Genomic DNA, 18,185 nt, shown 5'->3' with positions numbered 1-18,185 from the left:
AGTTGATAACATTGTATGGCCTGAGAGTGATGTTATAAATATCCAAATGGCCGTTGGCAGAAAAAAAGGTTCCCCACCCCTGACTGGGCATAAGTCCATTTAAACACAAATAGGGCAGCCTTACTAGTATTTGCACTGAACAAAATTACAAGCAGGTGAGAGTTGAACAATTAATACTTCTTTATTCTCAGTGGTGGTTCAAGCAGTGCCAATTTAATGCTGTTTAAGCTTATTATCTAATTGCATGCTTGTGCTAGCTTCAGAAACGGCACGACATGAAGGCAGACTTGTGCTGTGTTCCCTCCACAGTAGAATATTCAATTATTTGTTCTGACTCATGTAATTCCCTGTATTCCAAGCTTGTTAATGTCATTACAGAGCTGAAATAAAGTGATTACTCTTAATGAGTATTTATCCAATAGGTAAGGCAATGCCTGCACCCTCCAGCTGACAGTGGACGATTATGGATTTTGCTCCCTAGTTCTTTCTCTGCCCCCCACTCCAAAGGCACCATCCACCATCTCTTGACTTCCCTGTCAGGGAGGCAACATCGCATTGCGGTGTTCTGTGAAATACTGTCAGATGATGGGGAAAAATAAAAATCTTTTTTAAAAAAGGAAAAGGAAGGATTGCAACGTCCCCCGGCAGAGTTCCAGCTAATGACCACTGTTTCCACTAGCTGGCAGTGATGACAGCTTGGGCTAAGTGATAATGGCATGCCTGCTGTTGGGTTTGCCCACTTATGTTATTTCTCTTGACATGGTTCTGGGGAAGGCCTAATTTTTTTGACATTTGACCATGCAAATTTGAGTCCTGATACATTATTCTGCATTTACATCCTCCCAGTGTTGCTGTTTAAAATGTGCTACAAGCTCCAGGAGCTCAGCTAATAAAGGCCACCGAATGAAAGAAAGTTAAATATGAATGCAAGAGGGGACCTAATGAAGGGCTGGCTTGTACATCTCAAAGATGACCTTCTGGAGATGAACGAGTGGAAAATCCTCTTTAAAGCAAATGGTAAAAAATGTAATATCCATTTTTTTTTCAAGGATATTTTTAAAGATTTTCAAATATATACCAATGGGAAAGAAAAAAGACCCCATTATAATTTACATGGAAGATTTTCTACTCAGCTTATCAGTTGGTGTATTATTAGCCAATTTCAAGGTGGTATTGGCTTCTCAAACTCTAAAATGCATGATTGTGCAGGAAGCATTCTTGATTGCCTAGCCCAGGGATGTATAGTCCCTAAACTTACTAAATAGTTCACATCGTCAAATGCCCTGCCTGTTGAATGTAAGAAAATTCTGCCATATTACAGATTTCTGTGGGTTCTGGAGCAAATCAAATTGCATACGATACTGTTCTTAGCTCCAGACCAAAACTTGGGCCTGACACTGAAAATGAGAGAAAAAAAAATTTAAATAGTTAATAATAATAGTAACTATACTTGACATAAGAACTACCAAAAGTAATACCCAATCCTAATAATGGTAAAAAGATAAGTACTCCCAGATTTTGCTATGCATCAACATTTACATGGGCATTTCGTTAAAATGCTCTTTTCTTCTATTCTGCTAGCAAAAATTAAAAGGCCATTACTTATTTCTTGCCCATCTTTATATTTGTATTTAGTAATTGTTCAGTTCACAAAATTGTTACGTCTTCACACACTTTGAAGTGCTTTATTGTTGCTAGGCTCTTGGGGGTTAAGCAGATTTCAAGTTTCCCCCACTATCAGAAAGCAGAGCATCCTATGAAAGGTTCACTAAATCGAAACAGCATAAAGAGGAGAAGCAATCACCTTCAGACAAATCTTACTAACAATAAACAAAATAAATGGAAATAAAGCACAGATGCTCACAGACACAGTTCAGAGCTCAGGTGTTTGGATGCTGAGATGCTGAGTGTGTTTCCTGGGGAACAACTTGGGGAGCTGCTCCCCCTGCTTCCCCGAGTGTGAGCTGCCTCTGCAAGAACTCCTGGAAAACAAACCTGGATGCTATTTTCACTTGTGTTTTTTTTTTGTAAAAGCAAAATCCTTTTCAGATATTCTTTTGCAGTTAGGGAAAGCAGAAAACAGTGAAGAAATTTCATGAAAGCAAAGTACTATGGAACAAGCATTTATAAAGTTAGGGAGACCTGTAAAAGAATCCCTTTAATAAAGGGCAGCACTGTAATTGGGCTTAGGTTTTCTAAGTATTAAAACATTCCAGAAAACCCTCTTTCTAATTACTGAATAGCCAACATTTTCCCTTTCCTTTCTCTTTTTTTTTTTTACCCTCTTATCTGCCTCCCTTTTTTTTTCTTCTCTTTTCTTTTCTCCCATTTAGAGCACACATTTTATCTATAATCTATCTATCTATCTATCTATCTATCTATCTATCTATCTATCTATCTATCCATCCATCCATCCATCCATCTATCTTCTATCTAGCATCTATCATGCCACAGGCAAATATTGAAGAGTTTACAAATAAATAAGACAGTCTTTGAGCCTAAGCTTCATGCAATAAGGAGTGATTAAGTGAATACAGTAAGATCCAAAAGAAATACTTTGCTAAAAATATTTGTGTTACCAAAAGGTTAAGTCACCTACTTGAAGTTAAAGTCAGAAAATGTAACTATCAATTTGATTTTATGAAGGGGGTATTTTCCCCAGAGGTTTCAAAAGTGAGTATGCTCTCATATCAAATGCTGTGCCTAAGTTGTTGATGGGGCCTCAGAGTTCCTAATCCTTATTTTCTCCTGATTTAGTCTCCTAAAAAGGACCAGAACCGAGACTAGACCTGAAGTCACAGTAGTAGCTGTGGAGTGCGTCTTCTCTTTCACTTGGGAGATGATCAAATAACAAGCATGACATTTCACTTCCAGGTAACTCACATACATCATGTCAACAATAATCAACAGGGCCAAAGACAGCATGTAGGTTCTGAGCTATAGAATTAACTGTGCACCAAAGGTAGAATCCTGATTCAAAGGAGAATTGAATAAAAGTACTTCTAAGATCTCTTTCTATCACTTTTGGAGTTATAGATACAGAGCAGAGTCCATGAATATATTCATAATATATTTTGTTTTTTTCACAAAAAAATTATGAGACAGATTTTAATATTTAGTTTTAAATATGCCCCTTGTATTTGATTTAATATTTTAAAATTAATAGTAAATAAGTGAATGACAATTTAATAAAAACAATTGCTTTTAAACAAAATAAATAAAAAGAGGTTAAAAAAACACCTTACTTTGTATTCTGGTGCAGATGCAGGAGCTGGCCTTGCTCACACAGCAGTTGGTAGGTAGTCTTTAAGAACAGTTATGGAGACATATATCAGACTCTCCCTCCCATCTCTGATCTTCATCACTCTTAGTTCTCATAAAACTAAATGAACTCTCTATGTTCTCGATAAAGCAAGCCCTTGCTGTGTGAAAGGTCTAGAGCATTATACTAGGAAGCAAGTGGTATTGTTATCCACTCCCACACAGGGACTTTATTGGGTGCTGCTAACATCTCTTCAACTTCTCCAGTGAGTCAGAGTGTTAGTCATCTATTGCTGCATAACAATAATACCCCAACCACAGTGGCTTAAGGAAGTACACACGTATTATTTCATAGTTTCTGTGATCAGGATCCTGAGTGCACATTACCTGTATCTCCAGAGTCAGGATCTCAAGAGGCTGCAGTCCAGGTGTAGGTTAAGTCTAAGATCTCATCAAAGGCTGAAGTGGAGAAGAATCCACTTCCAAGCTCCCTCAGGGTGGTGTATGATTTGGTTTCTTGTATGTAGGACTGAAGGCTTCAGGTGTTTGCTGTCTGGAGGTCAACCTGAGCTCTTATAGGCTACACTTACTTCCTTGTCAACTGGGCTCCCAGGTGGCAGCTTGCTCCTTCTAGCCAGCAATAGAAAGACGGTGAGATTCAAAGTGCCACTAAAATGTTATATGATATAACCATGTGATCATGTACATAATCATACACACCTCCTCACCATTGTCATATTCCAGTAGTTAGAAGTAATCCACACTAAATTACTCTTCCCATTCTAAGGAGAAGAAAAATTACACAAAACATAAATACCAAGAGGTGGGGATCATGAGGCCCCTCTTAGATTCAGTACAACCTGTATTCACTTACATATTGAATGTCAGCAAGTGGCTATTAGATGGCAGGCAAGCAATGTGCTTCCAGGCAAGGAAGATAGGACAATGAACAAAACAGTCATTTACATTATAAATGAGAGACCAGAAACTATTTTTATACTGATGATTGCTGTAAAAGTGAAAAAACAAGACCTAGGAGAAAGAAAAAGAGAAGAAGAAAGAGGAGAAGGTAGAAGAGGGGGGTAAATGAGAAAAATAAGGAGAGAATGAAGAATGAGGGGAGGAACAATAAAAGGAAGGAAGGAAGGAAAGATGGGGGAAGGAAAGAAGAGAGGAAGGAAGAAAGAAAAAAAAAAAAAACAGTGTTAGAAAAACATATGTGAGAGAGAGCCCCACGGGCAGCTGTGATTGTGCTGTTGGGAAAGGCCTCTCTGAGACAGTGACATTGGAACTATGTCTTGCATGATCTATGAAGGAAACATTGCATGAATCTGGGAGTAAAGCTTTCCAGCAGAAGAAACAGGAAACACAACGGCCCTGGGGCAGGAACAAAAATGATGGTAATGTGACTACAACCTGGTGAGACGAGTTATACATAAAAATATGAAAAAGGCAGTCTGGAATGGGTAGGACTTTTAGGTTATGGTGAGGAGTTGGGATTCATTTTAAAGGCAGCAGGAAGCCCCTGGAAGGATCGGCCGTTGTTGGGCACAGAGATACTTACTCCATTACAGAAGGTTGGAAGATGGAGCGATGCCTAGGCTCAGGTCAGCTGGTATACTTGATGTAGGAATACCAAGACACGTCAATCTGATTGCACTATGTTCTCAAATAAAAATAAAAAACTAAAAAGGTAAATATGCTGAGACTAAGATGTTTAGATTTTGATAAAGATAAGGTAAGAAATCATTGTTTAGAAGAGCAGAAGAATAACATATTAAATTTTAATCAAAATTAGAAGATATTTGAGGGTCAATTTGAGAACTTTGGTCATGAATTTCAGGTAACACCAGGAAGCACGGTTAAGTGTTTTTTCTTTAGCCACATATACCAGCTTCTGAGCATGAGAAATAGACTAACAGCTGTTTTTTGTTTGTTTGTTTGTTTTGTTTTTTTTTGACTGTTTTCTGCAGATGAATGTGACCAAAAAGAATAGCAACCAAATTAAAAATGTGTTTAGGAGGTTGGTGACAATGGGTTACAATGAGATCCTCGGGAATCTAAACTGGTGAAGAAAAAAATCAAGGATATGATGGAGTGTGAAGATATGAAAGACAGACTGGGTCAATTACAGGGAAACTTATTTGCATTGGGGACTTCATGGGAATGTATTTAATTCAGAATGGAATATTTGAATTAAATTTTCAGAGGTGGTGGTGTTATTAAGAATGACAAAGTCAAGAATACAACCCTTGCCCTGGCCAGTTTGGCTCAGCGGTTAGAGCGTCGGCCTGCGGTCCTGAGAGACCCGAGTTCGGTTCCCGCTAAGGGCATGTACCTCGGTTGCAGTTTGTCCCCGGCTCTGGTCAGTCGTGCGGGTGGCAGCCACTCGATGTGTCCCTTTCACATCGATGTTTCTCTCTCTCTCTGTTCCTCTCTCTCCCTCCCACTCTACCTGAACAAACAAAAAAAAAGAATACAACCCTTAAGCAGTGGTTCTCAACCTTCCTAATGTCGTGACATTTTAATATAGTTCTTCATGTTGTAGTGACCCCCAACCATACAATTTTTTCGTTGCTACTTCATAAACTGTAATTTTGCTACTGTTATGTCTTAGGCAACCCCTGTGAAAGGGTCGTTCGACCCCTAAAGGGTTCACGACCCACAGGTTGAGAACCGTCTGAGAGGGTATACCTAACGTGAGATGGACGAAGAGAAGATTAGAGCATTCAGAGGCCCCAGTGTTATAAGGGCCATTCATGCAAATGTAGAATTCACCAAGGAATGTGTCAGAAGCAAAGGTCAACAGGAACACAGTTATTTTGAAATTGTATTCTTTACTGAAATAAAAGGAGCTCAATAATTGACAGCTAGTGATAGAATGCATGTCTTAAAAGAGTTAAGTTTTTAATGACATTTATTATTATGGAAGCTGTACATTTCTAGTGGAAAACTAGAACATACACACAAGCAAAAGTTGAACACATTAAAATGTCATTGCCTCACCATCCAGAGATCAGCACCAAACTTTAAGTATTTTTTCTTGTAAATAGTTTTCCAGAGATTTTTCTATGTACACATATGCACAGGTATTTTAATCAAATGAGACCTTACAGTGCCTGCTATTGTTAACGATCTTGTTTTATTTTTTTATAATAAGCTTCTAGATTGCAAAACTCAGATATATAAATTTGCCTAATTGAGTTTAAAAGTACTCTTTCAATCTTATTTGTCAAAATCTAGGACAAGCTTCACCTTTGTTATTTCCCATTAGTCTTTTTTTTTTTTTTTTTTTTTAATGTAATAGAGCTATTAAAAAACAAAACAAAACAGCAACAGCAACAAACACTGATTGTTAAAGAGGCTCAACCTGATATCCTGTAAACAGAGCCAACATACTAATTGTCTTCGCTTCTTTTGGGGGCCAATTAATTTGTTTTATACACCTGTATTACCATAAACTGGAAATCATATCTAAATACTGAAACTTAAATATAGTTTTTAGGGGATGACAAGTAGGTGATGTTGAATTCTGGATGTTAAATCACACCACTGGACACATAATATTCATGTTAACCAATAAATTAGGATGTTGAAAGCTAAATCCCTTCATTGTACAGTCTTTATTTGGGGAAAGGGCATCAATCACACACATGTCCAGTGAATTAGTCTGTTCAGGCTGCCGTAAGAAAATACTATGGATGACTTAAACAACAGAAATTTATTTTCTCACAGTTCTGAAGCCTAGAAGTCCGAGATCAAGGTGCTGTCTGGTTTGGTTTCTGGTCTGAGCTCTCTTTCTGTCTTGCAGATGGCTGCTTTGACACTGTGCCCACACATGCCTTTTGCTTGGTGTACATACACACACACCCTCACACTCAAAGAGAGAGAGAGTACAAGAGACTGCACTCGGTGTCTCTTCTTATAGACACTAAGCCTGTCAGATCAAGGCCCTATTTGTATGACCCCACTGAACCCTTTTTTTAAAAACTGTTGAAAGTATTACAGACGTCCCCCTTTTCTCCTCCAGTGACCCCCCTCCCCGCTCCCACCTTCCTCCTGTTTACCCCAGCCTAATATCTGTGTCCATTAGTTGTGCATATCTGTTTAACCTTAATTACTTCCTAAGAGAACCCATTTCCAAATAAAGCCACACTGGAGATTAGAGCTTCAACATATGAATTTGGGCAGGGGTTGGGAACCCATTTCAGTCTGTAGTACTAAATAGCCCATCACACATTCACCTAAAGATTTTATAAACAATTCATAATCATTGTCTCACATCCATACTATCCAAACTTTAGTTAGCAAGTATGATTCTTTTATTTCTTTCATTCTTTTCACATTTATTAGCTGGAGATTTTAGTGAACATATTTAAAAATACTATTAGCTTTAATGAGATGAATAAATGTACACTGCCTGCATAAATAGTGTTTAAACAAGAGGAAATCAATGCCATTCTTTTCCATCTCTGTCATGAGTGCTCAGGTTTTACATTGATGTCAACTGGGCCAATGATTCTCATCCTAGCTAGTAATACCCATGCCACCCCCATGTTTTAACCAGGGACTATTTGCTTTCAGCCTTAAGAACATCCTATGGATTTTCCAATAATGCAGGTATGCTGGCAGATTTTTTTGTTGGAAACATTTATATTGCACTTTTATTTATTTATTTTTTTATCCTTACTTGAGGACATTTTTTCATTTTTTGTTCAGATAGAGTGGGAGGGAGAGAGAGGAAGAGAGAGAGAGAGAAACATTAACATGAAAGGGACACATTGAGTGGCTGCCACCCGCACGACCCAACCAGAGCTAGGGACAAACTGCAACTGAGGTACATGCCCTTAGTGGGAACCGAACCCAGGTCTCTCTGGACCGCAGGCCAACACTCTAACCACTGAACCAAACTGACTAGGGCTCACTTTTATTTTTTAAGAAAATCTGTTAAATATACAATTATAGGTTGTCATGTTTTTATTTCTTTCCTTGAGTATTTTTAAAAATGTTATACTAAGCCGGGGACAGGGTGGAGTGGGGGGGGGGGGTGCCAATGGAGTAAAAAGGTAAAATATCTGTAACAAAAAAATAAATAAAAATTCATAAAAAAAAAAAAAAATGTTATTCTGCTGCTGTCTCTATTCCATTACTTTCATTCCAAAGTCAGCTCTTATTCTTATTACAGCTTGGCCAAAGGATGTGCATCATATTTTTTCTACAAGATATTGCACTCGGTGTCTTTGAAGTAACTCTTTAGCTATGAATTTTTATATTTAATTTTTATATGCCTAGATGAGATTTACTTTGTATTCATTCAACTTTGCATTTACTGAACTCCTTGAATCTGTGGGCTGATACCTTTCCGATGATTTAGAACTTTTTTAGTTTTCAGTACTTTGTAATTCATTTTTATTTGTTCTGTTCAATTTGCATATTTTCTATTGTTCTATCTTCAATTATGCAAATCTGTCTTTGTTGAGTCTAGTGTGCTTTCTATCCATCAGTTACTAACTCGCTTATGAATTTGCACTAAAAGAATGTTTGTTAAATTTTTGAAGTCTTGTTGTTAAAAATACTCCATATTTGCATATTTATTGTCTACATCTTTGTTTAGCATATCAATAAATTATTTTCAAAGTGTTATCTATCATCTGTAATATCTGAACAATCTCTTCATCTATTTAGATCGACTATATTACCTCTTGATGAATTACTTTTTAAAAACTTCTTTGGCAATATGGTAATTTTTAATTGTGTGCTAGACATTTTAGATGTTCTATATTTAAAAATTTAGATTGTATTATTTTCCATTATGAAGCTTTTCAAAGTTAAAATTGATTTAAATTATTAATGAATCACCTTGATTATAATGAAGGTTTGTTTTAAGTTTCTTTTAGGAAGCTCTATTTAACTTTTATCTTTATTCCCAGAATATAGTCTACTCTCCTAAGGTATGGACTTTCTGGATTCTTTCTTGCATTCAACAAAATCACTCCACTTTAGGTGGCCTGAACTTCAACAGTTTCTTGGCACTATGAATGCTCTCTGGAGGATTGGACTTCAGCCCTCTTCCTACTACTACCCAAACCAGAAGTCTCTTATAATCCAGAGGTTGGCCAAGAAACAAAAGGACTTGCTTTACACAGACGTCTGTGATTTCCTTTCCATAGTTTACCCATTTCCATAGCCGTTTAAGACTCCTGAAAACCTCTCAACTATCATCTTATACCCCTAAGCCCAACATGGCCGCCACTGCCAGTTTGACTGCACTTCTCTGAACTACAGTGTGAAAAATATCCCCAGAAGTAAATCTGTGTATGTGCAGTATATCTCATGAGCCTTCTCTCTCAAGGACCATGGCCCTGATTTGATGGCTGTTCCAAACCTGTAATCAGTTCTTATATAGATTTTGTATAGGTCTGTAGTTGTGTGATAGAAGCAATTCTACCATACAGACAACCAGAAGTCTCTCTGAACTTTATTTTCATCTTTATATTTATTGGATGATTATCAACTATTCTGCCATGCACAGGACCAAAAGCCTCTTTGAGCTTTGTTAAAATGTTTAGATTTATTGGATTCTTATGAGAAAGATAATCTATAATATCTCTACTTCAGAATTTATTAAAGATATCTGCAAACAAGCACTTGACATAGTTATATACAATTATTTTTCTATCATATTATTAATTAGTAGGTTGTAAAATTATATATATCTGTATTAATTTTTATCATTGAATATAACTATTAAAATCTCCAAATATAATTATATTTTTATTAATCCATCTCTACATTTCTTGGAATTTTTATGTATGTGATAAGTATAATGCATATTTTTTCTTATTATTGTATACTTATAGTTGTATAATACTAACCTTTCTCTTATCCAAAAATTTTGACATTAAAATGTAATTTAATTGTTATTAATACTGACACAATATTTTATTCTGTTTGATATTTTTTCTTTTAACTTGTTCCAAGTCCTTTTCTCTTCTTCTTCCTTTATTGGAGATAAAAGTAATCTTGCTTATGCTAATATAGGTGGATTTTGAGATCTAAAATGACAATTTATACAATTTTATAAGAATGTATCACTTCAGTGTTTATTGTGTTTACTTGGTCTAATTTCTAGAACATTTTATATTTATTAAGTATATGTTTTTAATATTTCCCAATTTTTTTTCTGACATGTTTTAGTTTCTCTTTCATTGCCTTTTCCCATTCCACTAATTGGGAAATCCAATTATAGTTTTCTTCTCTGATAAATTACTTCTTTAAAAGTTATCATTCCACTTATATTTTTTTCATAAAGTATAAAAATATTAACTATCCCTTCACACTGAGATTTTTTTTGTCTACTTATTCTTTATTCTGCATAAAACCTTTGGAATATTTGCATTCTGCCTTGCTCCAGTATAACTGATTACCACCTTGGCTTTCTGACAGTTTAGAATTATAATTCTCAGAATTTCTCCTATAATTTTAAGACACTTTACCTATTGCTCAAATTACAATCCCCAGTTGCATTTTCATTATTAATTAAGAGTTATATTTTTTACAGTGTGAATATGTTCTTATTACTATTTCGTTCCAACCTTGAAACTATACCATCCAACCTTGATATATCTTAAACTTCCTCTTGATTCAGTGATTTTGGTTAGATTACTTCCTGAAAGAATTTGTTTAGATAGATAACATGACCACATTACTTTCAATATCTTTGCATATTTTATTTATTTAAAAATTTTTAATAAAACATTTTTTTTTATTGATTTGAGAGAGAGAGGAAGGGAGAGGGAGAGAGAGATAGAAACATCAATGAGAGAGAACATCAATTGGCTGCCTCCTGCATGACCCCCATGGGGATTTGGCCCACAACCTGGGCATGTGCCCTCACTGGGAATCAAACCAGCAATCTCTTGGTGCATGGGTTGACTCTCAAGCACTGAGTCACACCAGCCAGGCTTCTTTGTATATTTTTAAATAATCAAAGTTATTTTAGTTCTCAACAGAAGGCTGCATGATGGCATCACCTGATAAAGCATCACTGGAAAAAACAACACATTTATTTACTCACAAAAGCTGCATACAAGTCAAACATTTCTAGATTTCATTATAATGCATAATATGTTTGACAATGTATGGATCCTCTTCATTTTGAAAATAAATTATTTATTTAAAAAATAGCAATAATAAAAGCTGTAAGGTTTTATCTTTTCCATTGGAGTATAGAAATCATTTTAGGATATACATATGTGTTGCATTTCTTTATCAATATTTCATTTTAATTAGAATGGCTTCTTAATTAGAGGACAAAATTTTCTTTTTATTAACTCAGGCATTCTATTATTATTATTATCATCATTATTATTACTACTACTATTATTGTTTTCTCTGTTTTTTCTCTTTCTCTCTTTGGGACTTAGGATAGTTTAAATTTTTAATCACTTACCCTGCCAGTGCTTCGTGTCATTGATATTTTTCATTTAATATTCCAAAAACTTAATCCAGTTATTTCTATACAGTTCTGTGGCTGTCGCACAGATTTCATAGCAGCCTTGGCTAATTTTGGTACAGGTATAGTATCCACATATGGTAACCCAGCTGGGGATCAGAGGGTAAATGACAGGTGGAACAGATAAAAAATAGAACAAAGTACCAGGCCAAGACTTAGCTGTAATCAAAAAGCAAGGCAATCTTAGTACAGCTTTCAAATCTCCTTGTAAGTGACATGTTTTCAAACAGGCTATCTTAACCATCCACTCTCCCTTAAGGACACTGTGAAACAATTTCTCACACAGTGTATATTCTTCTGTAGCACTTGCCACACTGTAGCAACTGCTGTGTGTGTGTTTGTGGAATATCTTCCCAGTAAATGGCACATCTCATGAGGTCACACCTAGTGTGTGCTGTCTGACATTGTGTCTTCTCCCCTAAGCATAACAGCTATAACATAAATATTTATAGAATGAATAAATTGATTAATGAAAGAATGATTAATGGAAGCATAGATAGATGAATGGCTGGATGACTAAAGCCAACATAAGAAACTTAATTACATTTCAGGAAAGCTTTCTGTTTGGCTAGGAATTGAAGTAGGGCTTGAACCTCTGTTCTAATATGAGCCTCTTTTGCTGTCAGCTAGGGCCCTGATAAAGTCCTCAGATGTCAGAGGCATCTAATGCCAATGCCTGGACTTGGAGAGACACTTCAGCAAAGGTAGTTCTCAGCACTCAAAATGTTCCCTTCAGAGAAAATTCCAGCTGTGTTTGTTATGGAGGGGTGAGATGTTACTGGATCACTAAACTGCTATTCTGATGGAGTTATACTCTCAGTCCAACCATACAAAAAAAAGTTAGGATATAATATAATATTTATTCTGGTGAACAATTATATTCTGTGTGTTCAGAAAGAACTGGATGTTGCCCTGGCCAGCATGGCTCAGTGTTTAGAGCATAGGCCCATGCACTGGAAGGTTGCAGGTTCAAATCCTGGTCAAGGGCACATACCTGGGTTGCAGATTCCATCCCTGGCCCCTGTTGGCTCATGTGGGAGAAAAAAATCAAAGAAAAAATATTTTAGGGTAAGGATTAACACAAAGAAAATAGAGTCCATTTCTGGGTTCTCTGTTCTGTTCAACTGGTCTATATGCTTGTTCTTGTGCCAGTACCAGGCTGTTTTGATTACAGTAGGTTTGATTACAGTAGTTTTGTAGTATAACCTGATATCAGGTATTGTGATCCCACCTACTTTGTCCTTCTTTTTCAAGATTTCTGTGGTTATTTGGGTTCTTTTTTGGTTCCATATGAACTTTTGAAGTATTTGTTCTAGTTCTGTGAAATATGTCATTGGTATTTTGATGGGGATTGCATTGAATCTATAGATTTCTTTGGGTAAATATGGACATAGACGAATGGATAAAAAAGTAATGGTACATATACACAATGGAGTACTATGCAGCTGTAAGAAAGAAAGATCTCTTATCCTTTGAGACGACATGGAGGGACCTGGAGAGTATTATCCTCTGTGAAACAAGCCAAGCAGAGAAAGACAAATATCACATGATCTCACTTATTTGTGGAATATAATGAACATAACGGTCTGAGGAACAAGGTAGACCCAGAGATGAGGAAGTAGGGTACAGACTGACAACCCTCAGAAGAGGGAGTGTGTGTGGGGGGGAAGAGATAAATCACAGAACTTATATGCATGTACGCAGAATCAATGGACACGGACAACAAAGCTGGGGATGGGGTGGGGGCGATGGGGAGGAGGGTGTCAATGGGGAAAAAAAAGGAGAAGCATCTGTAACAAAAATAAATGAATTTAAAAAAAGGAAAGAAAGAAAGAAATAGAGAAAGAAAGATTCAGATGCAGCACAGACCAGGCCACAGAGGACTGTTCAGGAAAGTGCCCACACATCCCTGCAGGAGAAAAACCAGGTATTAATCAGTCATTCCACCAAAGCATGCATAAATATAAGTCAGATGTTGGCCTTTCTCTGCATAGTCTCCACAGCAGAACCATTAGGTCATAGGTTGTAGCCACACCAAGTTTAAGTCACATAGTTTTGTTTTGCTTTTTATTTATCAATTTACTCAGAAATGAAGGCAGGGATGCTAATAATGTGGCATTCCAGCAGACATATGCATAAAAAGTTATATGAAAAACAAAATTTTATGTAAAAAGGAGGGTAAATGTGAAGCAAGATAGGACCATTCTAAGCATGTTAGAAGAGCCACAAGAAGCCCATGGTGGTGGGAGATACATAATTTGTAACACAACTTTTTATTGTTAGTTTTTTTCTCTGTATTTTGATAATTGCCTAGACTTAAGAGACGTACAGAGCTCCTGAGAGGAGATTCAGTGTTCGATATGGATGTTTTCCTTCTCTAGTGAAGCTTGAAGTAGAAAAGTTAGGATGAACAGAAACTAGTAACTCAGTAGTCAATGCAGAAGACATGCATGGTCCTCTCTCAGAGTAGCTCAGGATCTCTAAAAGGTGCAGAGTAGCTCAGGTTCTCAAAAAGGTGCCAGATATAATTTAGTAACAGCAGGCAGATAGGGTGGCTACGCTTGTTCTAAACATTACAAGGATTAAAATTTATTTTAATAGCTCTTGACTCATATTCAACCTTTGCTTAGTCCGAGACTGGTCATGAAGTTGCTTGCACTGTCAAATAACTGTTTGCCTAAGACTGAGAACCACAGAAACTCAAGACTATCAAGGGGAGAGGATTTCTAATAACTCCATAAAGAAACATTCATAAGGGTGCAACATCCATCATGGTGTCACCAATTTTATGGTTAACACCGAATTTGAAAAGATCTTCAACAAAATTTGAAATCTAGAATGTGGTTCTCAAAATGTATTTCAATACATCAACATTCTTCAAGATTTCATCAGTGGTTATTATGACTGTGTTTGCCACAGGGAAGTCTGTTTAAGGATATGTTACCATGGTGAAGTTTTAGAAGTTCTGAAGATTGTTTATACCAGAAACCTGATTTGATGAAAGATTTTAGGTACATATTTATGTTAAAGACTGAACTTATGCAGAGTCCATATGTACCCACATCTGGAGAACTCTCATGACAGGTCACAAATGGTTTTTTTGGTGCCCCAGTTATGAACTGGCCTGATTTATAAAGCATGTCTTTAAACATCTTACAAAATCCTAGGTATTTTTTTAATAGTTGTATTGAGATATACTTTGCATAAAATACATACACTCTTTTAAATTGTGCAATTCAGTGGCTTTTAGTATATTCACAAAATTATATAACTATCACCCACTTTCATTTAGTGTTATATTTTCAAGGTTCATCAAATATTGGAGCATGTATCAGCACTTTATTCTGTTTATAGCCAAACAAAATTCCATTGTATGCATATACTACCTTTGTTTATCCACTTGCCAGTTCATGGATACTTGGGTTGTTTCTACTTTTAGGGTACTATAAATAATATTTCTGTAAACAAACATTTGAGTACAAGTTTATGTACAACTGTTTTTATTTTTCTTAGATAAAAACCTAGAAGTAGAATTCCTGGGTCATATATTAATTCTGTGATTAATATTTTCAGACAAACTGTTTTACTAAGTGGCTTCACTATTTTGTATTCCCTCAATCAAATCATGAAGATTAGCTTTTTTTATAGCCTTACCAACGTATGTTACTGTTTCTCATTTTTATTATATTAACAATAGTGAGTCTAAAGTGGTGTTTCATAGTAATATTTTTTCATGGCTTTTTCTAATAAGACTTTTCAACATAATATTCTTAAATTATTTAAATATCATTTTGAAAAATTTTTTCGAACATATTTTTTATCTTCTTTGAAGTTTCTGTCTCCTAAGTCTAACATCTGGTCTCTCTCAAAGGCAGTCTATGCTACCTCTTTTCTTATTTTCCTTTATGTATAGATCACATTTTATTGTTTCTTTGCATGTCATGTAATTTTTGTTGTTGTTGAAACTGGAATTCGTATGTAATCTATTGTAGCAACTTTGTATATGCATTCCTCGCTGGGACCTGGTCTGTTGCTCTGGTTTGCTTCCTCCAATAAATAGCTGGACTAGTTCAGTGGCATCTTTCTCCCAGTCTGCAGCTTCTGATGTTACTCCTCAGAGCATGCCTGTTTAGACATATGTGACGTTTTCCTTACCACAGAGGACAACTGTGGTTCTAGCTGAGTTCTCTTTCCCTTATCTCATCAGGCGTCTGGCTTATCTGTCCCTGTCAGTATCACACTAAGCTGTTACCCTTCACTAATTGCTAGGTGTCTGCCAGCTGTTTTCAACAATGCCCCATGACATAAATTGCTCCATAGCTCACACGAATTAAATATGAGGTCCACTGAAAGACAGGGTCTTACCCATCCTTGATGTTCTCTCAGATCCTCCAAGGAATTTTCTGGGCTATCTCTTTCCTTGTTATCTCTATTAAACTTCTAGCTGGACTACTGCTTTTTCCTGTTGCTACTGATGTCTCCCTAGGTCAACACCAAGATCAACATTATTTTCAACAAAACCCCACAATCTGTTCCAAACGCAGGCCATTCCACTTGAAGAGGGCCTGTAAAGTTCTCTTTTCTAATGACCTTCTTACCCCCTGCACACAATTTTTGCATCACTTTGCTAAGGTTGGGGATGGAGACAGCCTACCTCTTCCAGAAGAAACTTCCTGCTATACGACTTGGAACTGGGCCTGAAGGGTAGCCCCCTCTTAGCCTCTCCTAACACCAAACCTGGGGTAGGGGTTTGTCATGGCCAGGTCTTTCACACACCATTTCTACGTTGGAGCATCTGTCCTGTATGTTGGGTCTGTTTGGAGAAAGCACTCTCCAGTCTAATGGACTACACTTTCCTACCATACAGTTATGGCAGCGTGAAGTTGTGTGGTGATATTTCCTTTCAGAATAAAGTTCTAGACTAGGATCTGGGGGAAAGTTATTCCAATTTTCTTGAGTACAGTGTCCATTACACAAGCTGGAAAGGTGTATGGGAGAGTGCTGTGGCTCAAATGCCATAGACACTCACGGTTCTTATTGAGGTGTGGGGATTTTCATTGGTGTGTGTTACTGCATTCCACTGTGTGCCCTTAGAATAATTTCCAACTTTTTAAAAATAAGTTTTACCACTTAAAGGGATGTTTCACTGGTGAGACGCTTCATTAAGTTTCCTTCACTGTCCCTATCACATATCTCTTTTTAAAAGAAAAAAAAATTAAATTTAAAAGACTCACGTGAGAATAGCTTTATATAATTCCAGCATTGATAAAACCTGGAAGAAAGGGGGTAAAACTATTACAAAAATCCTGTTTGTTCATTTTGTAATAGAGAACTGTATCAAAATATACTTAGGTATTTCTCTTCACACCTGAAAGCAGTAGTCACATATGGCTTTAGTCCTGGAAATGCTGTAGATTTGATATCATAATAATGCCAATCATATCTTTACTACTGATAAGGAGCATCATCGCTTCAAGAATTAAATCATCCCTCATGTTTCCTCACCATTTAGCAACTGGACATTCTCTTCCATGTCAACCTAAAAACCATGAAATTACTTGAAATAAATGAAATTACTTCTTTTGTGAAAAAAATCCCTGGGTCCCATGGATTGTGCCATTTTGTTCTAGTTCAGCAAGTGTCTAGGTGCTCTCAGAAACACCTAAGAGATGCAGCAAGGCTCGTTGGCCATCTAGGAATCAGAGACCACCAAGTGTCCACAAAGCCTTGCATATTAGCCTGGGCCTAATTTCACCAATAAATTGTCACCTGGAATAGCCCCAATTTGTAATCTTAGATTGTAACAGAGAAGTGTAAAATCATGAGTCCCTAACTGCAACTGGAACAAATCACCAGGCCCTCTATCACTGTGGACATCTTGCAACACTAATGAAACCCTTGTTAGGACTTTGGGGACAGTTGAATTATCTTGTCCTATGTAAACTAATTATCATACTCAAGAGTCCAGAACTCCCTTGTGTATCTCTCACAGATCCTCATTTTTCTGAAAGAAACAGACCCTGCAGCTGGCCAAGTGTGTCCAGGTCCCAAGGCTCTGATAGCTGCAGCTGGGAGCTGTGTTTCCTTCTCCTATTGTCCTTCAAGGCTTAGTGATTCATGGACTAGGCTGCAATTTCCAAAGACCATACTGTGATTGTCAGTTCGTTGGGCATCTGATTGCTGCACAAGGGGACCTAATATAATGGGGGAACAGGAAGAATGGACTTTGACCAAGGGGATGCTAGAATTAGTCCCTGTGAGAAGTCCTCTGCACCTATATCATCTTTCATGGCATTTTAGCATCTCTTAGCAGTAACACAGCTTTTCATATTTTTAAAAAATTTATTTTGAATAGCTCTGATTTAAATAAAATATTCATTTTCAAACAGCTAAAATTTCTTCTGTTAGA

Source organism: Molossus molossus, unplaced genomic scaffold (assembly GCF_014108415.1).
Source record: "Molossus molossus isolate mMolMol1 unplaced genomic scaffold, mMolMol1.p scaffold_m16_p_3, whole genome shotgun sequence".
Lineage (NCBI taxonomy): Eukaryota > Metazoa > Chordata > Mammalia > Chiroptera > Molossidae > Molossus > Molossus molossus.
Note: the sequence above shows the minus strand (reverse complement) of the source record.